This window comes from Periplaneta americana, chromosome 14, assembly GCF_040183065.1.
Source record: "Periplaneta americana isolate PAMFEO1 chromosome 14, P.americana_PAMFEO1_priV1, whole genome shotgun sequence".
Taxonomy (NCBI): domain Eukaryota; kingdom Metazoa; phylum Arthropoda; class Insecta; order Blattodea; family Blattidae; genus Periplaneta; species Periplaneta americana.
Window position 1 is genome coordinate 152,948,290 of NC_091130.1, and position 25,527 is coordinate 152,973,816.

Below are 25,527 nucleotides of genomic sequence, written 5' to 3' on the forward strand. Positions count from 1 at the left end.
TATCAGGTAAATTCCTTAGAAAGAATCCGGTATAGGGCAGCTAAATTTGTTAAAGGTAAAAGAGAAGATGGAAACGATACGATAAAAGAACTTAAATGGGAAACTTTGGAAAACAGAGGTACGAAAACTAGAATAACATCATTGTATAGAGCACATCTAGGTCAGAAAGCATGGGTAGACATAACGGCTCGGTTAGAAAAGCCAATGTACTATGGTAGGAACGATCATGATTTTAAAATCAAATGTAGGAAACAGAAAACGGATGTAGGTAAATTATCATTTTTAAATAGAACTATAAATAATTGGAATGACCTAACTGCAGTGGTCTTTGAGGGCTGTCCTTCCTTATGGAGATTCAAGAATAACTTAAAAAGTTGTGTATAAAGTGCAAATTAAAATTAAGGTGACATTTAACATTTAATTTTCTAAGGTGACATGCATTTATTTAGCCTGACGAATTGCATCCTTAGTTTGAATTATAAATTATTTAAAAATAGCGTGTAAGAGGGTCTTAGACTAGAAATGTTTACGATGAAAGAGTAATGGAACAGAGATGACGCAGAATATCTGCATGGAAATATCATATGTACTTCGATACATTAAAATTATATATATATATATATATATATATATATATATATATATATATATATATATAAATGTTTAGCTTAAATGTAGTTCTGTTTATAAGTATGCATAAGGGTGTAATTATTTGTCTTATTTGAACTGTTGTATCAGTGAAGCGAGGTGAGTCAGTGAAGTTTTGGTTTTATAGTGCAGTGAATAGTTCCGATCAGTGATAATTTATAGCGTCAATGAAATGTGTTCTGTAGTGTCAGCGAAATGTGTCCTAATGTGTCAGTGAAATGCGTCATAGTGCCACTACAGTGAGTCAGATGAGAGTAAAGTGAAAGACTATTGAAACTTATGTAGGGCCTATACATATGTAGGTTGTATTGTAAAATTAGGTTATTTTATGTTTTATTATTAATTGTAATTATTGTGTTAAATTGTATTGTGTATTGTAATTTTATTGCGTATTGTTTATATTGTGTATACCACTGCCACCGGGTGCTTGCCCACTTGCAGTGTAAATAAATAAATAAAATAATAAATACAGCATTGTCAGGTGGAGGGAAATTTCACGAAAAAAGGGGAATTTCATATTTCTAAAGGGAAATGGGGATTTTTGCTTAAAAACGGGAAATTTCTATTGAATTACTAAGCACATGCTAGTATTTTATGAATTATTTAAAAATGCTATTAATAGCAAAAAAAAATACGAGTACAGGGTGATTCAAAAGTCTCTTGACATTTTCCTGATATCGCTGATGCATAGATTTCTTTTATAGATAATTGGAAAGAATGCTCACCATACAAGAAATATACATATTTTTCTGTATTAACAGTAGGGCCTATAGATTCTAGCGTGGTGCATTACAGGCGCTAAGTTCGGTTCAAGTCTGTCGAGTATGGCGATGTTCGTTCTTCAGAAGGAGGTCTGTCGTATTTGTTTCACCTTGTTATGTCCTCCACTCCCACCCTGTTTTAACCGCTTAAGGATTTCAGCATCGATTTTGCTATTAGTTTCTTTTATAAGAAAGATTTTGTAATATCTTAGTTGCAGCTCTCATGTTCGAACATTTCAGAACACCAATAGATACTATAGATGCAGCTGTTGAAGAACTGAAGCACGCAAGAAATAAAATATATTTTTTTATTTAATGCATTAATTTCAGACAATCTTAATATATAAAATTGAATGTGGGTATGTATGTATGTATGTATGTATGTATGTGTGTGTGTGTTTTCTCTATACAAATCTACACGCTTTGAACGATATGTACCAAAGTTTGCACATTTAACCTTCATAACCAGGAGAAGAACATAGGCTACATTAAAATTGTGTAAATGGAAGTTAAATTAATTAAATATATAAAAAATAAAAATAAATAGATCAAAATTCATGTATTATATTATAATGAAAAATCTTCTACAGTCAATTGTTCTTTATTATTGTCTGTTGTATTCAACATAGGCTTTCACGAGGCCTTGGAAATTTTAACACGAAATTAAATTACATTGTTGTTACACATCATGAAGGCTAAAACTAGATAATTCATGCAATAAGTATCTTTACGCAGTCCAGGACCGTATTATGAATTCCTCGATGCAGTTTTGTAGATAGTGAGCAGACTGTTTTATCCAATTGAATTCTAGAATTCTTTCAAACTACAAGGATTGCTACCACATAATTTACTTAATATTGAATAGCCATATTGCGAAATATTGACTCACCAAAATTATGCACTAACAAGAATTTGTGTCAAAAACTCATGCGAAACGTAATATGAGTGGCAATATTAACTGGAAAAACGAAAGAAGATGATGTTTTTATCCCACGTATTGCTATTATAGCCATTCAATTTTAAGAAATTATTATAAGTTATAGTAATATTTGTGATAATATTATAATATTGCAATAATAATATAGAGCCTATTTTACTGTTACTGTTAACCCGTCTCTTATTAATAAGTTATGGTCACTAATGGCTTGGCCGTTTATAGAAAAATATGATTTTCTGTTGTGGTAGTGTTCTACATTGCCTTCTCCCGGAGAGTGAATTCTGATGAGTATAGTCTCCGTTACTGCAAAACACCCTGAAATCCATGTATTTGATAGAATCCATCCGTTACAGATTGTAGTTTGGCCTTGAAGGAAATTAAATATATTGTGGGCAGAAAGGCTTAATAATGCATAATGCCGTGGTACGATAAATATTATCATCAATCACAATGTTAAATATCTTAAATATCCCTGTAGCATAAGGTCTTAATGTTGTTAAAACTCTATTCATAGGTGATATGGAATTATTTCGATCAGTCAGTTTCTCTGGATATTAGTGGCACTTTCTTTAATATTCGTCACTAGGGAGGAGAAAACATAAGTAAATATGGTTCGTTTTGGTTTTATATAGTTCCCTTGCCGAGGTCTCCGATAAGTCTAACAAACAGTTTATTTAGAAATAGACCAAAATTAAAAACCCGGGCAACGCCGGGTAATTTAAGCTAGTATTGAATAAAAACAATTACCTTCGAGCATTTTCTTATATTTTAATAATTGGTTAGACTAGTGGAACTGAATTTTGCTATACAAATTATAAATATGATGATATTATTACACTATCACTAAATGTATGACTGATTCATACCGGGTGTTTCAGACTACCCGTATCCGCTTTTTTTCTCGAAAACTATATGATACTGGTTGTTCATAAAAAATGTTTGATAACCAAAACCTATATAAAGAATCGATTGGTGGTAGTGCCATTTCCCGTAAGAGCAGAAGTAGTGTAAGCTTACCTGTGGTCAACTTCGAAATTTCAAATGAGAATATGGGTCATTGAAGGTACCATTGAAAACTACTTTTAAAAAGAAACAACTTTTATTGAAACTTTTTTTTCTAACTTTTATTGTTTACTCGCAAAGCAACAAAAATGGTATCTTCTGAGAAATGCTGTATGTTGTTTATGTATGTACACCAGTAGCGGCCGGTGATCAAAATCCTCGGTGAGGCCAGATGCAACTAGTTTAAGTGCCTCCGATAGGAAATGTTTGTTTATGATATTAATTATTATTGTTATTATATTATTAATATCATTATTACTGTATTATTATTGTTATTATTATTATTATTATTATTATTATTATTATTATTATTAGTCTATTCTTATTACTATCAATGAAAAATAATAATTTCACTCACCAAATAAGCTGTTATGCTCCGAATTTCAGTGATTGTTTCAGTGTGATGAAGCAACCCATATTATGTGTTGAAATTCCCCTTTCTTTCTTTTCTTTTTATTTCTTTCCTTTGACAGCAACAAACAAGGCCAAGAGAAGTTTATTTTGCATCACATTACCACATAACCATTAATGTTGTCCATACCGGGATGCAATAGAAACTCGCGTTTTAAGATTGTGTCAGAAAAATTATCAGCGATGTCGTAGGTATCTCGGTAGTCTCTCTCTTTATCTAAAACTTCCTTTCTTTTAGTATTATTTCTTCTCGAAAAAGGACACTCTAACAATGAATTAACTGCACCAGCATTATTTCTCTCATTTGTTTCTGTTTATATTTTCCTAAAATACATAACAACATTGGCCCAGATTCACTACTGTACTACGAAGTACAATAGTAGAACACCCTCGCTTATGTCATAAACTGAGACATAAGGGGAGAGAATCGAGTGGGTCTCTGCCTGCCAAAGAGCTGGAATTTTGTTATTTATGGCCTAGTTAGGAAGACAAGTCACCACTGCTATTCCCACCCCACTCTACCCTTGAGGCCGGCCCATGGATGGGACGAGTGAAGCCTGACCAGGCCAGCCGAATTATGCCTCAGCTACAACGTTTTAAGCGCAAACTCAAAACCCGCGAAAGGACATGAAATGCATTAAGCCAGACCCGGCACGAACGATTCTGGCCTCAGGAACAAATTTTACTGCAAAACAGGTCTGTATACATCACAAGCCAGACCCGGCACGAGCGATCCCGGCTTCAGGAACAAATTTTATTGCAAAACAGGTCTATATACATCAAAGTTTTAAATGCTTCTACAGCGACATATGCTTCATTCAAATAACTAATACAATTATATAAAAAACATAAAATTTGATTTCAGTTAAGCCAAGTGACTGAGGCCCGGCCTCACTTGCCTCAGTCAATCAGCCGCCACTGATGTACACTCTCCATAGTAAGTGTTCAAAATGTACTCCATCCTGTGCTAAAGAATGTTCTGATCACCTCCTAACATACGTGATTGCACTTCAGCACAGCTGTGAGACCCACAGGCTTCCCTAATTATTTGATTCATGTCTTCTCTAGTTGTTGGACTCACCTGGTAGAACATGTCTTTAATTCCCTCCCACAAGAAGACTTGCCCGTGACTCAGGATTCAATTAATTGAATTAACTCAGCCAGGACCACATTTTTTTTGTTGTTCTTCGCGTCATAATATTTTCGAATCCCATTGGTCAGAGATGGGCATCGTGCCTCACTTGAGAAATAATGCCTCACTGACCTTCACAGAGCTTATCGCTCTGAGTGACATCATCTTCACAGTCCCCGTTCCTCCCTCACTCAGCTCCTAGGCGTGGGCAGGTTCTATATCAGTTTCATAAGCAATATCAGTGGTGGCATAATGGCATTATCAAAGCAGTGTGTACGCGTTAGAAAACAATTATTTCATGAGAAATTGGAGGAAGAGTTTTTTTGCTGTTTAGAAGGGGAGAATATACGATGTATGTTATGCTCGAAAATCCTATTAGGCATTAATAAATTTAATATACAACGACATTACTCCTTATGTCATAAAGAGCATGCTGAATTAGAAGGTAAGACAAATTAAATGTTATTTTTCGTACTATTCCGAAGAAAATTTATGATCTTAACATTTTCATAGTATACTAAATACGACATTATACCTTAAACACGCTGCATTAAAAGATACGAGGAATTAAATGTTGTTTGTACGTATTATTTCCAAAAGAAATTTATAGAAAAGATATCAAATGTGCGTAGAAAACGAAATATGATTATCTGAAATTATTTTACGTCGAGAACGTGCAAATCTATTAAGTAATCTTGATAAAAGCCAGAATATTCAAGAAAATAAACGTAGACAATGTGATGGAATATTATTGGCTAGTTACGCAATTTCTCGCCTGATTTAAATCAATTAAGCTACGGAGAAACAGTAAAGAGGTTTATGATTAAAGCTGCCGAATTAATTTGCCAAATTGAATAAACGTTTTCGAGTCTCTCACGTTAACCAAGCGCTTTCCTAATAATTCGTCACTGACCGCCTTAGCGATTACGATAAGGTGACGCAGGTCACAGCAGTTTATATTTCCCGTCCTACTCTGCAGTCTCCTCTCCTGGTAAACAAACTATTTCAAATCGAGTGCCTCACATAACCGAAAATTGTGCCCATGTATGCCAATGGTCAATTCCTTCAAAAATTGTCAAGTTTTAGATGAATTAAAACAGTTCTTATTTAGATACTTTCAAGACAATCTAAGACTTTTAAAGTATTGTAAGTGATTTTATAATAAAACTTGTAAAGTATTGGCAAGTCTTGAAAAGTCTTATGAAACGTTGAAATTTAAGAAATTTTGATCGTGTACAAGCTGCTTAAGAGATGAATAAAATATAACTGAAGTTAATAACTCGGCCACCTACGACTCAGGAAGAGAACAGAGTACATGGATGTTGGAATAAGTAGATAAACAAACATGTAATGCATAAGGGAATGAGCAGAACACAACAATAGTGGCTGTTCGACTACATAAATCTCGCTAAACTCGACACACCTGCGTGAAGACAGCCACAGAGTGCGACTGCGCATCGCATGTCGTCGGAATATCGAACTGGAAGCGCTGCAGTCGCGGCGATGCATCCAGTCGACGCGAATTGCAGGAAACATCAGTAGCGCCATGGTTACGGTCGTAAACAATCGCAGTGCGCGGTGCGTGTGATGTGAGAGTGACAACCATGTGTACATGAGAATATGCCGACTTTTCCATAGTTGATCAAGTACGTACCTCCATGCTTGACTATCTTGCTCTAGATCCTATGGTCCACCGAACATCTGGGTCGGAGTTCGAATATAATCAAGTCACTAGAAACTTCATCTTGTTGTGTCTTGCTGTAATTTTATAGATTTCGTCACCATCGCGTTATAGGCTGTCCATGACTTCGATGAAACTCCCTAGAAGTAGCAGAATTATCTGATCTTCTTCTGTCACTTTTAATATAGATACGAATGCCATCTACTTATGATATATGCCGTGGACCATCTGTAAAATGATAGTGACAGAATTTATTAAATTACTAGCCGTACCCGTGCGCTCCGCTGCACCCGTTAGAAATAAATATAAAGTAATTACATAATTAATTTAGGACGTTTGATCCAGGGAACATTCGTGTTTGATAAAAGGATAAATCGTTTAATATGTTACTTAATTTAAATTGTATTTAAATAATTAAAATGCGATCATTTTGGTCCAGAGAGCGATCATTTGGTGCAATGACAATTCCTTTAACATGTTTCTTATTTGTTATTACATGTAACCATAGTTTAATGAAGATTGACATATAATTTAGTTTTAATGTGTATACTTTATATTACTTGCTATATGTTTCAGAAGTTACTGTAATAACATTGTAGAATTATGTCCATCTAGAGAAACTACACTTTCCAATGGTGAAATAATAATTAAACAATTAATTAGCTTCCGATATGACTTCATACAAACACAGAAACATTCTCTTAGGCTATGTTTAACAGTAGCTTTCGATTGTTATTGTCCAAGTCCCCTTATAGACGAAGTCATTTGTTTTTATTTCAGTACAGCGCCTTAGATGGCGTTATTATTGTAATTTTAAAACTCATTTATCTCATTAAATATCAGTCCTATCAAACTTTGTATGGAATAAAACTTATCGGAAGTTATTTTTAAAGAAACTTTTGTTATGTAATATTTTTCATGAAAACCAATAATAAGCGAGATATTTCGATTTATTTAATTCAGGCCCCCTTTTAAATAAAATATTTTGAATGCCATATAGCCTAAAATGTAAGTTACAACGAACTTAATTTATATTCCAATTTCATATAAATCGGTTCAGCCATTATCGCGTGAAAAGGTAACAAACATCCAGACAGACAGACAGACAGACATACAAACAAACATTTCAAAACAGCGATTTTCGGTTTCAGGATGGTTAATTATACATGTTAACACCAATTATTTTTGGAAAATCGAAAATTACCATAAAAATTTTGGCTACAGATTTATTATTAGTATAGATTTGTCATATAGCTAGGAGTTACAGCATCGCCGTTTCCAGGGATTTTATAAAGTTATTTTCCACGTGTATTCTTTGACATAGTTACTCATAACTCCCTATGTAATATTAGTTTAAAACAGTTATTTGCAGATTCATGCACGGGGAACCGGTTTTCAGTCGAAATGATACCATAAAACGTGAGAATGGGTTATGAATGAGCGAGTTGTTTCGATAGTGCGAGAAAATTGAATCAAATCACGTAGGCCTATATAATAAATACTCCAACTGCTTACACAATGCAATTATTTATGCTGTAGGCATTATCTTTAGTTTAAATACAATCCGTATGTTTAGGCATTTATAGGAGTTAAAATAGGCAGGCAAAAAGGGCAATAAAAACTAAAAAAGAAGGCACAATAAATTTTGAAAAGGGCATTATAAATTTTAAAAGGCATAATATATTTTAGCAATAAATTTAAATTACATCAACATAACTCACATATTTACTTCGTAGGTGACACATGTTGACTTATAAAATAATTTTCTTTCGTGATTAACTGTCTTTTCACAAACCTTACATAACAAAACTGTTCCATCGGTTGAAAACACATGAGCACCAAATTCACTAACGTAAGCACGAAGTTTACTTTTCAATGATTTACTGAATTTAGGCATTCTAGCTAACCGATCTTATACTTCTGTCACCCGACAATAACTGACTGTTCCTCACTCAGATTTCTTTCTCCTACAATAATAAACACGTGTAGCACAAAATTGTAACGGTAAGATTTGAAAATATGAAAGCAAACAAAGTGGAAATGTTACGTGACAACTTCTATGAGAACGAGCTTAATATTTAAAATTATAAAGCTGATTGTTGGTATCGTGAAGACATGGCAATATTATATTTGTAACGTGGATTGTCGATCATTATTCATATTACACCAATAGTATTAAAGCACGATTATTAGTAGATTAAGCAATGAAATAAAGTACTTTTATTTACTATTGTTAGTAAAGTGAGTCATTGTTTCATATATTTAAATTTCATACACATTACATTAGAATTAATTAGAAAATTGCAAATAAACAAGAAATATCGGCAATGAACCTCCAGGTTCCTTAAAATCCAGTAAGTAAGTAAGTAACAACTAATATTCCATGATGTTATCACCGCCTTCAAAACACAATTTTATATAACGTATCTGTAAGAAAAAATTTCAAAATGACAAAATAACATTGTCTTAGAAACGGTTACTTAGCAACCATGCAATATACAGACGTGGACAAATTATTAACAAAATTGACGATTTTTATGATAATTCTGTTTACAAAATTTGACTTTTCAGTTTAGACTACAATTGACAATTTTGCATATTTCTATCATTACAGTAGACAGAAATATGCAAAATTTAAACTGTAGTTTGAATTGAAGAGCTTAATTTTGTAAAAATATATAATAAAAATCTTCAATTTTGTTAATAATTTGTAAATTAGCAAAAATGTCAACTACAGTCTAAATTGAAGAGTCAAATTTTGTAAAACTGTAAAATAAAAATCTTCAATTTTGCTAATAATTTGGAAATATCCAAAATGTCAACTGTATTCCAAATTGAAGAATCGAATTTTTTAAAAATATATAATAAAAACCTTCAGTTTTGCTAATGATTTGTAAATATACAAAAATATCAAATGTAGTCCAAATTGAAGAGTCAAATTTTCTAAAAGTATACAATACAAATCTTCAATTTTGCTAATAATTTGGAAATACACAAAAATGTTAACTGTAGTCTAAATTGAAGAATCATGTTTTGTAAAAATATATAATAAAAATCTTCAATTTTGCTAATAATTTGTCCACGTCTGTATTATGTCATATCCAGTACTCATGTCTCTACTACGTTATAACATTACATTTTGTAAATTTTTATATATATGTGAAATTTATTTACTCATGTCTATAAGATATTTTTAATCTAAAAAAATAGAAGTAAATGTATTGCACCTAAGTTATAGGCTTTTGGGGCTGATAATAATAATAATAATAATAATAATAATAATAATAATAATAACAAAAGGCTATATAATAATACAAATAGGTTTGCAATCTTTTAAAAATATGGCAAGTGAAACAGAGAGTAACAAACATTTAAAAAAGGAGGATAATATACATAGTGTCCCAAAAGTCATAGGGGGTATCAGAAGATTATATGTAATATTGGTTCCAAATGAATATGAAACTCTCAAAGTTTTTCCTCTCTAAGTTTGAGGCACTGAAGGAAACAAAAGTCGGTAACAATCGAAGAAGTACATTGATATTCATTGTTACAATTAATTGTACAAGATGGATGTCTAAAAAAAAGTTCAAATTTAACTCTTAATAAATCTTCGCCGGTTTGCTTAGATGCCCTGTATCTTTATCCTGTAAAATTTTCAGCACCATATCTTCAGAAGTTCCTGAGATAATGTGTCATTAAATAAGGAAATTTAACACTGACGGCGTAGAGAAGTTAATATCTCCTTAAGTCAAACTTGTCATTTATCGACCTAAGCGCAAATTGTGAGTCACTAAAAACTCGAGCGATGTACTTGTCGCTACACCATTGCACAGCCTTCTGAATGGCGAGTAACTCAGCTTTCAGTTCCCTCCAGACAGCTAAACGACCCATCTGGCTGTGAGATATTATGAAAATGTATACTAAATTTCTTTCGTACGAAGAATCTGCACTATCTTTTGTTTCACACCAAAAGACTCAAGCGCTACTGCCAATTCCAGGGTTATCTGCAGTCCTTTACTGTGTTCAGTGTTTGCCATAAAAGTCCCTCATGTTTGGCGTCCTGAAAAAAGTGGTATGGTGAAATATTTCAAATTTGTTACAGTTTCTGTGATAAAGAATGATAGTAGAGAGTTTTTGCCATAACATGTTTCTTGTTACCGTAAACTATAATGTCACGTGACCGAATATGATAAGAACAATAGGGGGCTTTGAAATAAAAATAGTTTTTGCCCAGTCTTCTGTCACTGAATACGATGAAGACAAAGAAAACGGAAGAAACACATAAGTTTCGCATTTTGTATTCAATTTCACATTTTATCGCGGGTTTAAAAATTATATTAATGTACTTAACATTATTTTAAACATCAAATCACTTATTTTTGCAGCATTAGGGGGTACACTTCGCATTAAATAATTATGACGATTCGGTGTGTCTCATCCTAGCTTGCAGTTTTGTTCATCCTTCAGAACCTCCTCTTATATTTCTGTAGTACTCATTGTCCGACTGTTTTGTCCATGATACAGATTTCCTTATCTCTCCTCTGTTTCGCCGCTTGTTTCCATTCTCATATTTTCTGGAGCCATTTCCCATGTTCACATATACATGTTTCAATTTAACGTTTCAGTCGCTGTTGTACATAAAATATCTACATCCACCTTCATTTGTCTTCAAATTTCTTCCTTATTAATTTTATCTAACACTGTTGTTCATAATTTTTTCCTTGTAAAATAACCTATTTCCATTGTTCTCAATCTATGTGCATTTTTTTTTTCAAATTCCTGCACACAATGTATTTTTAACATAATAGTAATGTACGTTACAAGAACGGTATGTTGACGTTTTCATGGTCGAGGAAAAGATTGAAAAAGCGAAACGTAGTTGAGTTTTTTTAATTTCCGAGAACATGAAAACAAACATACCGCTCGTGTATCGTACATTATTTTGTGCGAAGATCGTTTATTACATACCTGAAAGACGAATTTCTAATTAGTTGCAATGAAATCTCCATGTTGGTTTCTGTTTAATGATGCCAACTTCGGAACACCAATATATCTTTCTTCAACATTGTTGCTGTAAAATATTTTCTGTGTTTACTATACTCCAGCAGGCCGTGATATACGTCTGTCTTTTTTCCCCCCAGTCTATAAATGCGAACTTAAAACAAACTGTAAGGTTATGTAATGATTTATTTTTCATTTTAATATTTTAACAATATTATTTATATAACATATTGCAGTAATAACATCGGCATCTGGAATCTCGTTGATTTTTTCACGGCTTCCTTAATGTTACTTGTATCAGGAATGCAATAAGTTTCGTGGAGTAGTAGACGTTACTTAATTTTTGCAAATATTTAAAAACAATAATTAACATTGCAATTTAGGTGAAATTGCAGTGGTAAGTTTCCAATTTATAATTATTACTATGTTAAACGTCTCTAAAAATAATATGTTAAAAGCCTAAAGCAGTAAAATGAATGTCGCGCTTAAGCGGTAAGAAGAGGGAAATTGTTATTTGTGTTACGTTGGGAATACTGAATGTGGTATTTCACACTTCCTGCGTATTGGTTCTGTGCGGAAAACAAGCAAATACGCACGATCTCGCACAAAAAAATTTATGCGCTTGACATTAGAGCCATCTGGTCACACTTTCTGTTACTATGGTGATTTCAATAATGAAATTGCAGAAGGCCTTGATGAATAAAATTATGTGTTTAAAAGAAAGCAGTTTTGAATCCAGTCAGCCGTGATTCTCTGTAATGATAATTATATTATTCATACAATTTCAAACAACTCAATGGCGTCATATTGATGTGTGAATTGTTTCGATTATCAGTTGCAACGTTGTCTGGAGACTAGGCCTAATGGAATGAGGAAGCGATTATGAAGTAGTTAACGATAATGCTATACCGCAAGTCTAGTATATACAGTCACGAAGCTCAATACGTAGGGAATATGCATCCAAAGAAAGTTGATAACCACTAGGATCGCTACTATCGCCTCATCACAGACAATGCGGCACAGTCTATTGTTCCTAGTACCCTCAACAACTCAAGCTTCGTGACTGTATATACTAGACTGTAGCTATACCTTGTAAATATTATGTGTGCGGTAGTTTTTCTAAGCTAAAGACAGAAATGAACTAATACTTATCTGTATATACCATTAGGAAAGTCCAGGAAATGAGAGAGGGTTTAGAATTGAACGGATTATATCACCTGTTTGTTTTTTGTGGATGAGGTGAATATGTTATTAGAAAATCCACAAACAATTAGGGAAAACACGGAAATTTTATTTGAAGCAAGTAATGAGACAGGTTTGGAAGTAATAGTATATGATTATGCCTCGTGACCAGAACATAGTACGAAATGTAAATATAGAATTTGTAAATTTATCCTTTGAAGAGGTTGAAACTTGAAAAATCTTGGAGCAACGGTAAGAAATATAAATGACATTCGAGAGCAAATTAAACACAGAATAAATATGGGAAATGCCTGTTATTATTCGATTGAGAAACTTTTATCATCTAGTCTGCTCTCAAACAAGTTGAAAGTTAGAATTTGTAAAACAGTTATGTTACCGGTTGTTCTGTATGGTTATGAAACTTGGACTCTCACTTTGAGAAATGAGCTGAGGTTAAGGGTGTTGGAGAATAAGGTGCTTAGGAAAATATTTTGGGCTAAGAGGAATGAAGTTACAGGAGAATGGAGAAAGTTGCAAAACGCAGAACTGCATGCATTGTAGAGTTTACTTAATTTTTGCAAATATTTAAAAACAATAATTAAAAGTGCAATTTAGGTGAAATTGCAGTGGTAAGTTTCCAATTTATAATTATTACTGTATTGAACGTCTCTAAAAATAATATGTTAAAAGCCTAAAGCAGTAAAATCAATATGTCACATAAGCGGTAAGAAGAGGGAAATTGTGTGTTAGGTTGGGATTACTGAATGTGGAATTTTAGACTTTCCGCGGATTGGTTTTGTGCGGAAACCAAGCAAATACGCACGATCTCGCACAAAAGCCATTTGTAAGTATATTATCTGTATTTATTATTTTTAAATGTATTATTAATAATCCTTATCTTGGGATATTACATATAGACGTAAAGTAAAATAATCGAAACTAGAATGCAGTTGTAATATTCTTCATTTCAGAAACTGTAAAGGCGATTTGTGGGAAAGTAAAGTTCTACATAATTAACTATTAATCGGATTTCTCGCGAAAAAATCTCATCTGAATTTTAGACGATTATTGTAAGCCATAATTGAAGTCTTATTCCATGAAATATTATAATAAAATCTTTTGTAACTGGGAAATGATGGGTTGCCGTATTGATAGCTGTAGGGGAACATGGGGCAGGACGGGGTAGTTAATGTTTTAATGCTTTTATTTGGTATCAAATAATGTAAATGTATGGGTTTTATGACATATATGCTTTTATTACACTGTAAACAAGTAAAAAAAATGCACTTCGGGTGAAATCCGGTTATTATAACCTTAAAATAAATTAGTTTTTCGAAATGTGTGTTTTGCCCCGTTGTGCCCCACGTATGGGGCAAAATGGGGCATCTATTTTTCGTAATAATTAAATGGAAAAAGTGACAAAAATTATATACTGAAAGTGTGAATATTACAACATTTTACAAGTTTACTTGAAAAAAAGTCATTCGCAAAATACGCAAATGTGCGTGGCATCCTCGTCTTCACTGTCTAATCCTGCGCAACAATTGTGAGCCCATTTCAGACATGATACGCATCTAATCCAACCTTCTTCTGACAAACAACAGAACGAACAACCCATTACAGGAGGTGAAATTTAATTAAATATGACGTGGGGCAGGACGGGGTACTGCCCTGTTATCCCCCACAGTCACTATTTCTATGTTATGAGGTATTGGCAGGAATAATAACGCACGAAATTTAAGAAAGTTTCGGAGTTAAAAGCCAGGTAAGCACTCTATAATATGACATTAAAATAGATTATCTAAATAAATCTCATTTCTACTTACGTGTGACAAGAGAACACTTCAAAGTTGCAAATGAATGATACAATATGATGCAGCAATCGAATAACATACAACAGATGCAAGGAATGGCAGTAAGTGTTGTGTGATGATATATTTACATGAGTTGACGAAGTTCTAAAAAAAATCGGTAGATTGCACTACTTGTTGGGAAGATAGAGGCTATACCCCGTCCTGCCCCATATTCCCCTATATTTATTGAAGAATTGCAGAGTAAGGTTCTAGATATGAATACATTTCTAACACTCCATACTCTCTCTTTTCCTATCTCTCTCCGGTTTACCCAAAATCCAGTTCAGCCTTTTTCAACCTGACGCTAATCGGACACCCAGTGGATATCCCGTGACGTTGTGCTTTTATCTGAACAAAACGTGCTGTCATACTGATAAATATCTATGCTAGCAGCACCGCAGCTGCTCCTGACCCATCGCATATACAAGCGGCAAATCATATCTGCTCTCAAATTTTGTTACTCCATCATTAATCATTTCTTAGTCCTCCAGTTACAAACCGTGTGGGTAATCCTAGAGATCATTAAACGTGTTTGTATTAATTCATGTTAATTCAACTTCACCCTTATCATCACCATCACCATGATGATCATAATCATCATAAAAGAATCAAAATTAGGCTTTTGGGTAATCCACTATGTCTTGGAATTTAACGTTTCCAACATTTCGAAATTACATACAGGTTGTATTGTATTGTATTTATTAACATTCCATGGTATTCATACATTGCTTACAGCTAGAATATGGAACAAGTCAAAAAAGTTAATGCTATTATAAAGTCTTAATTTATAGTCACAGTCTAGATGAAATATATACAGACGAGATTTACAATATAGTCTACTAGTACAACACAAAGTTTTAGTATCAATTTCATGAAGTGTTATTGAATGTCATGAATTCACCTACAGAATAGAAGGCGTGAGAAATTAGGTACTTCTTTAATTTGGCCCTAAATAATCTTATGTTTTGAGTTTCATTTTTATATCGATAGGGAGGCTATTAAAAAATTTTACTGTCATATAACGCACTCCTTTTTGATAGCACGATAGACTTGCCGATGGAGTATGAAAGTCATTTTTTGACGTGCATTTATGCTACGAACTGTTGAATTAGTTACAAAGTTTTCACGATTACATACGAGGACGATTATTAATGAAAATATATACTGACAAGCCATGGGCATTATTTGTAATTTTTTGAAAATAGTCCTACACGATTCCTTAGATTTGGCACCTACTATTATTCTAATTACTCTTTTTTGTAGTAGGAATGTACTGATACTATCTGTGTAATTTCCCCAGAATATTATTCCAAAACTCATTACCGAGTGGAAGTGTGCAAAGTATAGAGTAAACTAGAGTCTGTTGGACAGTCGGGCATGTTGGACACTCTGTACTTTAACGTGTTACCACGCCACTTGTGGGCACCACATTCAGCTAGAAGTCAATGACGGAAGTAGGCACGAGTGGGACTACTTCCGTCATTAACTTCTAGCAGAATGTGGTGCCCACAAGTGGCGAGGTAACACGTTAAAGTACAGAGTGTCCAACATGCCCGACTGTCCAACAGACTCTAGTTTACCCTATTGTTTTTAAGGTATTCATCATCATGATGAATATACAGGGTGTCTCAGGAGGACTGTAAAATGTTTCAGTATAATATATAGTCCGGATCAGCTTACTTAATACCCTAAAGGTGAAACCTAAACATTTTTCCCCTATTACTACATATGTCGGTAGATTATAGTGATCTTCTAGCTCTCAGGTTGAATTTTCTTTTACCAACTTCGTTTCGAATTTCGGGTACTGACAAATATTACAACTGGCAGTTATTTTCTGTTATGTTGGCAGCAATCATTTCGGTTTGCAGTAAGGAAAATTGATGAAAATACAAGTACCTAGGCTTGTGAATTGATAATTAATTAGTAATACCGGTATTAATGTTAATATCAATACATAATTCCAGACGTCTCCAAAAAGCGTATCGTCATTCGTGCTCTCGATGCTGCCCGCCGAACACAGTGTGCTGTAAGGCTAGAGAAGGGGAAGAGACTCGAACCTCAAAAAATGGAAGCGATCAGTGGGGGATCGCGGCAACGGTCTGCTTAGGTTTACAAATAATAACATTAAAAGAATAAGAAATATCATACGTTTGTATATTGTTTTGACATACAATGAAGCTGGAGTCCCTTCTGTTGCTATTGACACAAGCCATTGCAAATTCAACCTCTTCTGTTCTATGGTGCCTTTCAGTGCCTGGAAAAGATCTTTTCCATTTGTATTTTGTAATTACATCTAGAAGACATTCAGACACAGTAAAATGTTCATTAAGTCCTCGGATGAAAATGGCTAGGTGAGCTTTGTCATTTCTATCTGTGCTTTCGTCCAATGCAAGTGAGTAAGCTACAAACTGGTTAATTGTGGTTTCGACTTCAAATTCAATTGCATTTACAATTTTTAAATCCCTTCTCTGAACTGTAATTGGAAACAATTTAATTTTCTTAAACTTTGACTTTGTTCTGGACACAGTATTTTAGTAACGTCGTGTATGCACGACTTATTACGTACTGGCTTCGGTTCTGTTCAGGGGTTTACTCGCGAGTACGCTTTTGGAGACGTCTACATAATTCAGTTCTGTTGCGTTGTGATTCCAATTCAACACTATATTCAGGTAAGTGTACTTAAATAAGAAATAACTTACAGATCTAGGCCTACTTGGTAGGAAAGACGGACAGAAAAATATTTCACATTTTAATTAACTTCTTTCGTGTTTAGATTTTTATTAAAATGTCCAAGAGAGGAAATAGCATGGTAGCGACTTGTACAAGAAATAAAATGTTTGAAAGTATTTTAAGTAGGCTATACATTATGTTTTCGGAATTCGTATTAATCGTTTCACGTGATCAAACAGATACATTTTAGGGTAGGTCTTGTGAATCGTAAACTGTTTAGTCAAAGCAATGAATTTCATGCTGGCAGACAAAATAAATTTTAATATTAGATCATACTAATTCTAATTACTAACATAATATGCGAGAAGTTCAGGAGGAAAATATACCATTTCATAAATTATTGTACCATTTAGGAAACACCTCGCAACATAAAGATTAAATTGGTAAATACAGACAAATTATTAACAAAATTGACGATTTTTATGATAATTCTGTTTACAAAATTTGACTTTTCAATTTAGACTACAGTTGACAATTTTGCATATTTCTATCATTATAGTATATAGAAATATGCAAAAATGTCAAATATAGGCTATTCTAAATTGAAGAGTCAAATTTTATAAAAAAAATTTAATAGAATCTTCAATTTTGCTAATAATTTGTAAATATTATGCAAAAATGTCAACTGCAGTCTAAAGTGAAGAGTCAAATTTTCTAAAAATATATAATAAAAATCTTCAGTTTTGCTAATAATTTGGAAATATTTAAAATGTCATCTGTAGTCCAAATGAAAGTGTCGAATTTTGTAAAAATATACGAAAAAAATCTTCACTTTTGCTAATAATTTGTAAATATGCAAAAATATCAATTGTAGTCTTAAATTGAAGAGTGAAATTTTGTAAAAATATACAATACAAATCTTCACTTTTTCTAATAATTTGGAAATACGCAAAGATGTCAACTGTAGTCTAAATTGAAGAATCATATTTTGTAAAAATATATAATAAAAATCTCCAATTTTGCTAATAATTTGTAAATATTATGCAAAAATGTCAACTGCAGTCTAAAGTGAAGAGTCAAATTTTCTAAAAATATATAATAAAAATCTTCAGTTTTGCTAATAATTTGGAAATATTTAAAATGTCATCTGTAGTCCAAATGAAAGTGTCGAATTTTGTAAAAATATACGAAAAAATCTTCACTTTTGCTAATAATTTGTAAATATGCAAAAATATCAATTGTAGTCTTAAATTGAAGAGTGAAATTTTGTAAAAATATACAATACAAATCTTCAATTTTTCTAATAATTTGGAAATACGCAAAGATGTCAACTGTAGTCTAAATTGAAGAATCATACTTTGTAAAAATATATAATAAAAATCTTCAATTTTGCTAATAATTTGGAAATACACAAAAATGTCAACTGTAGTCTATATTGAAGAATCATACTTTGTAAAAATATATAATAAAAATCTCCAATTTTGCTAATAATTTGGAAATACACAAAAATGTCAACTGTAGTCTAAATTGAAGAATCATACTTTGTAAAAATATATAATAAAAATCTCCAATTTTGCTAATAATTTGGAAATACACAAAAATGTGAACTGTAGTCTAAATTGAAGAATCATACTTTGTAAAAATATATAATAAAAATCTTCAATTTTGCTAATAATTTGGAAATACACAAAAATGTCAACTGTAGTCTAAATTGAAGAATCATACTTTGTAAAAATATATAATAAAAATCTTCAATTTTGCTAATAATTTGGAAATACACAAAAATGTCAACTGTAGTCTAAATTGAAGAATCATATTTTGTAAAAATATATAATAAAAATCTCCAATTTTGCTAATAATTTGGAAATACACAAAAATGTCAACTGTAGTCTAAATTGAAGAATCATACTTTGTAAAAATATATAATAAAAATCTTCAATTTTTCTAATAATTTGGAAATACGCAAAAATGTCAACTGTAGTCTGAATTGAAGAATCATACTTTGTAAAAATATATAATAAAAATCTCCAATTTTGCTAATAATTTGTCCACGTCTGTAAGAAGTTAATATTATATTATTATTATTTCTGTACGTAGCTTTGTGATTTTGCCCTCTTTGGTGATATTTGGTATTAGTTGGCAACGTATGGGAAGAAGATAAATGTAAAATAAGACGAAGATCGTGATTGTAGGAAGAAAAATAAAGAAGGTAAACTTGCAAACTCTAAATTAGGCGGTACAGCAAGTGGACAGCTTCAAATACTTGGGCTGTACTATAAGCAGTAACATGAGCTGCTGCCAGGAAGTCAAAAGAAGGACAGCAATGGCAAAGGAAACTTTTAATAGAAAAAGGAGCATCTTGTGCGGACCTCTGGAGAAAGAACTAAGGAAGAGACTAGTGAAGTACTCTATGTGGAGTGTGGAATTGTATGGGGCAGAAACATGAAATGAAGAGAAGCGAATAGAAGTATTTGAAATGTGGATATGGAGAAGAATGGAACGTGTGAAATGGACAGACAGAAAAAGAAATGAAGCTGTGTTGGAAAGAGTGGGTGAAGAAAGAATGATGCTGAAACTGATCAAGAAGAGAAGAAGGAATTGGTTGGGTCATTGGCTGAGAAAAAACTGCCTACTGATGGATGCACTGGAAGGAATGGTGAACGGGAGAAGAGTTCGGGGCAGAAGAAGATATCAGATGATAGACGACGTTAAGATATATGGATCGTGTGAGGAGACTAAGAGGAAGACAGAAAATAGGAGGGACTGGAGAAAGCTGGTTTGCAGTGAAAGACCTGCCCTTGGGCAGAACGCTTAATGAATGACTGAAGAAACGGCCAAGTTACACTTTTGGGAACTACACGTACATTATTGTCACTATAATTTGAGTTGATGTAGATCGTATATACTGTACGTAGGCCTACCTATGTCCGAATTGTAACTGTTGGGAAGTTATTTATGGGCGAGCTTTCAAATGAAGAGAGGCATTGTAGACGTATTTCTACGTTTCAGAACATTATGATATGATACATTATTGAAAATGCTGCATCTTGTATTGTTCCAGTAAGTTTATTTCATAATTAAGTACAAAGTGAGTAAGAAAATTACATCAGACCAATTACTAAGGTTGCCTTTCTTATGGATTCCATGAATTGTAAATTAATACCACGTACCGGTACCGGTTTTCTTTCCAACGTCAATGAAACACTTGATAGCTTGCTAGTTTCAGATAACATCCGGTAAACACTGGATAACACACAGCTAGATGGAACCCTTCGATTGGGAAAACATCGTCTCTATTCTTCAACAGGAGCCAAAGCATTGCTATCACAAAATCCACAAACAAAAAAGATATCTGTATATTCACTGTGCGAATACACAAATTAAATGTCAAGTGAATAAGTATTGAGTTGTGTGTGTTACGCTGCCGTTGCGGTGCTCAGATGCTGCCGTGTGCAAAAGATTTGATGTAACATGTCAAGTATAGTACACGAAACCGCAGGACGTTCCAGTATTCCTCCCCAACCGTCAGGTTTCGAATACCGGTATAGGTGTATCAGGTTAAATCGGTGTAGGTTAATCCGAACTACATTAACCTGAAGTATTTTACATTCCTCCTGAAACACCCTGTATATATGAGCTGGCATATAATCAGCTTTTATGAGAAGGGAACACACAGTAATATTAGAGAAAATAGCCGTACCCGTGCGCTCCGCTGCACCTGTTAGAAATAAATATAAAGTAATTATATAATTAAAATAGGACATTTGATCCAGGGAACATTCGTGTTTGATAGAAGGATAAATCGTTTAATATGTTACTTAATTTAAATTGTATCCAAATAATTAAAATGCGATCATTTTGGTCCAGAAAGCACTCATTCGGTGCAATGACAATTCCTTTAACATGTTTCTTAATTGTTATTACATGCAACCATAGTTTAATGAAGATTGACGTCATTTAGATTTAATGTGTATATTTTATTTTACTTGCTATATGTTTCCATTTAACCCTTGTTGTTTTCTACGTATTCAGTAAATGGCGCTTGGCCCACTGTGGTTCTGAACCCTTCAAATAACTTAAATTATATTATATTATATTATATTATATTATATTATATTATATTATATTATATTATATTGTATTGTATTATATTATATTATATTATATTATATTATATTATATTATATTATATTATATTATATTATATTATATTGTATTATATTATATTATATTATATTATATTATAGTATATTGTATTGTATTGTATTATATTATATTATATTATATTATATTATATTATATTATATTATATTATATTATATTATATTATAATATATTATATTATATTATATTATATTATATTATATTATATTATATTATATTATATTATAATATATTATATTATAATGTATTATATTATATTATATTATATTATATTATATTATATTATATTATATTATATTATATTATATTATATTATATTATATTATATTATATTATATTATATTATATCAGAAGTTACTGTAATAACATTATAGCATTTTGTCCATCTAGAGAAACTACACTTTCCAATGGTGAAATAATAATTAATTATACAAATCGGTTAATTTAGCTTCCGATATTACTTCATACAAACACAGAAACATTCTCTGTAGGCTATCTTTCATAGCTTTCGATTGTTGCTGTCCAAGGCCCCTTATAGACGAAGTCATTTGTTTTTTAATTCATTACACGGCCTTAGATGGCAGTTATTTTAATTTTGAATCTCATTTTATCTCATTAAATATCAGTCCTATCAAAATTTTTCAAGGAATAAAACTTATCGCAAATTATTTTTAAAGAAACATTTGTTATGTAATATTTCTCACAAAAATCAATAATAAGCGAGATATTTCGATTTATTTAATTCAGGCCCCCTTATAACCCCCCCCCTTTAAATAATGTATTTTGAATGCCATATAGCCTAAAATCTAAGTTACAACGAACGTAATTTATATTCCAATTTTCATCGAAATCCGTTCAGCCATTATCGCGTGAAAAGGTAACAAACATACAGACAGACATACAAACAAAAATTTCAAAAAAACTGTTTTCGGTTTCAGGGTGGTTAATTATATATGTTAGGACCAATTATTTTTGGAAAATCGAAAATTACCAGAAAAATTCCGGCTACAGATTTGTTATTAGTATAGATTACTATGCTCTCTAATTTTTATGTCTAACACGAAAAAGATATGAAAATTCTTAGAAATGAGACAGGGAGATCAAAAACCCACTAACTCCAATTTTTGACAAAATTGAGTTATGGGCTGGATGATGCTTTTTAGTTTGTCCCGCATGCGTGGAAGGCAAGAATACACTAATATCGACATGCATCTGCATTCTGGGGGCTGTTTTAAAACTCGTAGAAGTCAGAACTCCACTCACTCCATGGAATAAGAGAGTTTTTGCATTCCAAGCTTAATTTCCCGGTAGGTGGGAACACTATCGCTCAACCAGCTGAGTAAAGTGATACGATACGGTATTTAGAATGTCACAAAATCTATGAGATCCTTGTAAGTAAGACTATTAAAGTCACAATATCGAGTCGATTAACTTCCAGAAACCCAATAGAGATGCATCATTCCCTAGTCAACTAAAGTACAATTCAGCATTGTCATTGAAAGAAGAAAGTAAAAGAACTTGCAAAATTCAATGCAGTTTATTTCTGAGGAAAGTAGGATGAATTACCAAACTCTGTTTGCGGACAGTAGTAATCTAGAATCTAGATGCACAGGAAGATCATGAGAATGAGAGAAAAAACAGAATTTGTAACATGAATGAGACTGTGTTAACATTTTAATATTGTTTGTGGTTTTATTTGTGTATTTTGATGTGCCTTATGGTAATTTGTGGTTTTCTGTCTGATATATTTGAAATTTAAAAAAAATGTAGCAGTGTTAATCTTAATAATAAACTTCCATTTTCTCGTATATTCCAATTTTCATAAGGGAATTATGATATACGTATCTGAATAATTTCAAGGGAAAAATTGTTCCGGGGCCGGGTATCGATCCCGGGACCTCTGGTTGAACGTACCAGCGCTCTTTCCAACTGAGCTACCCGGGAACTCCACCCGACACCGTCTCAACTTTTCCCTTTATATCCACACAACTCGCGTGGGCTGACGAAACGCCAGAGACCCACATCGAGTGCACACAAACTCTGTGTGACTTGGAATTGTGTGACTGAAAGACTAGATTTGCATAATATATACGTCACTGTGTATGTTAACAGAAAACCACAATTCCAAGTCACACAGAGTTTGTGTGCACTCGATGTGGGTCTCTGGCGTTTCGTCAGCCCACGCGAGTTGTGTGGGTGGAGTTACCGGGTAGCTCAGCTGGAAAGAGCGCTGGTACGTTCAACCAGAGGTCCCGGGATCGATACCCGGCCCCGGAACAATTTTACCCTTGAAATTATTCAAATCTGCTTTACAGGGAACCTTACCTGAAAAACTAGAATTGCATAATATACGTATCTTTTTTTCTTCACATGGCTCATATTTATTCACTTTTCTTAATTCATACACTGTGGAAGTCAGAAAACCACTAACTCCAGCAGTGTTTATTTGAAATTGTAGCGTAAGATAATGTAAAAAATTAGGTTTTTAAGTATTTAATTAATAAAGAATGTAATTTTACACAATATTTTAGATATATGTATAATATTTAAAGTTAGTAAGAGAAATAATAAGTTTATTTCTCTCTCCCGTAAAATTTAATTTATTGGAGTTAGGAAGTTTTTGATTTCCCTGTCTCAATTATAGAATGAAAATCCTTTTTAAAACAAAAAAGAATGCATATCACCAAATAATAAATGAATTTTACCATTTTCTCTATTCCGGTTTCTGCAATCAAACGGTCCCTCCAACGTTCTTTCGACCTCCGGACATTTTTAACTCTTCTCGATACAGTACAGATGTCTGTACAGCAGTTTCTCTGGATGCAGCCCAGTCACACGGTCATGAAAAGTTTCCCTGTAAGTATCAAAGCGAGTAATGACGCTCTGCATATTTAATTTGTCGTGGGCGGCCCATTTCTGTGATGGGCTGGTAATGAGAGTCTTGTCAGAGCCGTTACAAGTTACATTCCTGCTGTTTCTAATTCATCATGCTAGAATGTTCTGAGTTTCCATTTTTCAGGTCTGTGTAACAGTGTTGGTACGAACACAGTTGTCACATTTCCAAATAGTTTCCAGATTACCTTCAGAAGGATGTTTTTGGTTTAATAAATTCACATGTAACTACTACCTATAAAGCAGTGGCGGCTCCTGCATATTTCTTAAGAGGAGGAAAGAAATTAACAGCACTAAATGACACCTTCTTGAATGAAACATGCTACAAATTAGCCTACATGCATACATGTAAGACCAGGTAGTGTTGGGGTTGGCCTTCCCTTCTGTATAGCAATAATCTGTTCTTGTAAACTGAGTTTCCTAAATTGTCCAAAATATATTATGATTTCACTTCCATTCATTGTTGAATAATTGCACAAATTAACAATTACAAGGAAATTCACAACCTCGCAGCATTTTTCGAGCACACTACAGCATCACACGTGTTGGAAAAGACTAGCTACTAACTCGTAACCGGAACCGTTTTACGGAAAAATGGAAATGGGAATGAGAAATAATCTGAGGAAAGCGAGAACACTGCACCCACCGACGTGGTCTGTGTTGCCACATGTACATTTTACAAGTTCAGTATCACATGCTTTTGAAGAATGTCAGTTCTTGTAAAGTCATACTATCATTATTGTTCAAAGCTGCCGGTGGCCGATTAATTTTTATGTTAAAAATGATGTAGTTTGGAGTACCTACTTTCAGTTTCAAATATATTTGTACAAAACTGACAACTTGGCTGTTGCCCTGTCTAGTAAACAATGAATAGAAGTGAATTTCAGGAGACAACTACGTAGAACTACTTCCTCTTTGTTTTACATAAACCCGACTTTAACTTTCAAATATCCACGAAAGTTTCAAACCATGAATAGTAGCCTATATAAATTCCAATGAATAATATTTTTGATTTATAATTTAAAAAAAGTTTACATGGTGTCTTTCATAGCGTTGCGTTAAAACTGTTTTTGTTGTGTCTCCTCCTAGATGTGTTATAGTCCGGTTGAATGCAACATCGTTAGGTGGCAGCG

The 25,527-nt window shown here is 32.9% G+C and overlaps 1 protein-coding gene across 6 annotated transcripts in view; it reads left to right on the forward strand.

Annotated features, from left to right (window-relative positions):
• LOC138713870 (GTPase-activating Rap/Ran-GAP domain-like protein 3) overlaps positions 1 to 25,527 on the forward strand; it is an 878,969-nt gene that overhangs the window by 578,492 nt on the left and 274,950 nt on the right. For 2 of the 6 annotated variants that reach the window (XM_069846339.1, XM_069846341.1), the window contains exon 1: positions 6,470 to 6,597. The exons of 3 other annotated variants lie outside the window; for them this stretch is intronic. The gene's annotated coding sequence lies outside the window, so the exon portion shown is untranslated. Of the gene's footprint in view, positions 1 to 6,469; positions 6,598 to 25,527 lie in introns of those variants that run through there. One more of the 6 variants, XM_069846340.1, reaches the window with a different exon arrangement.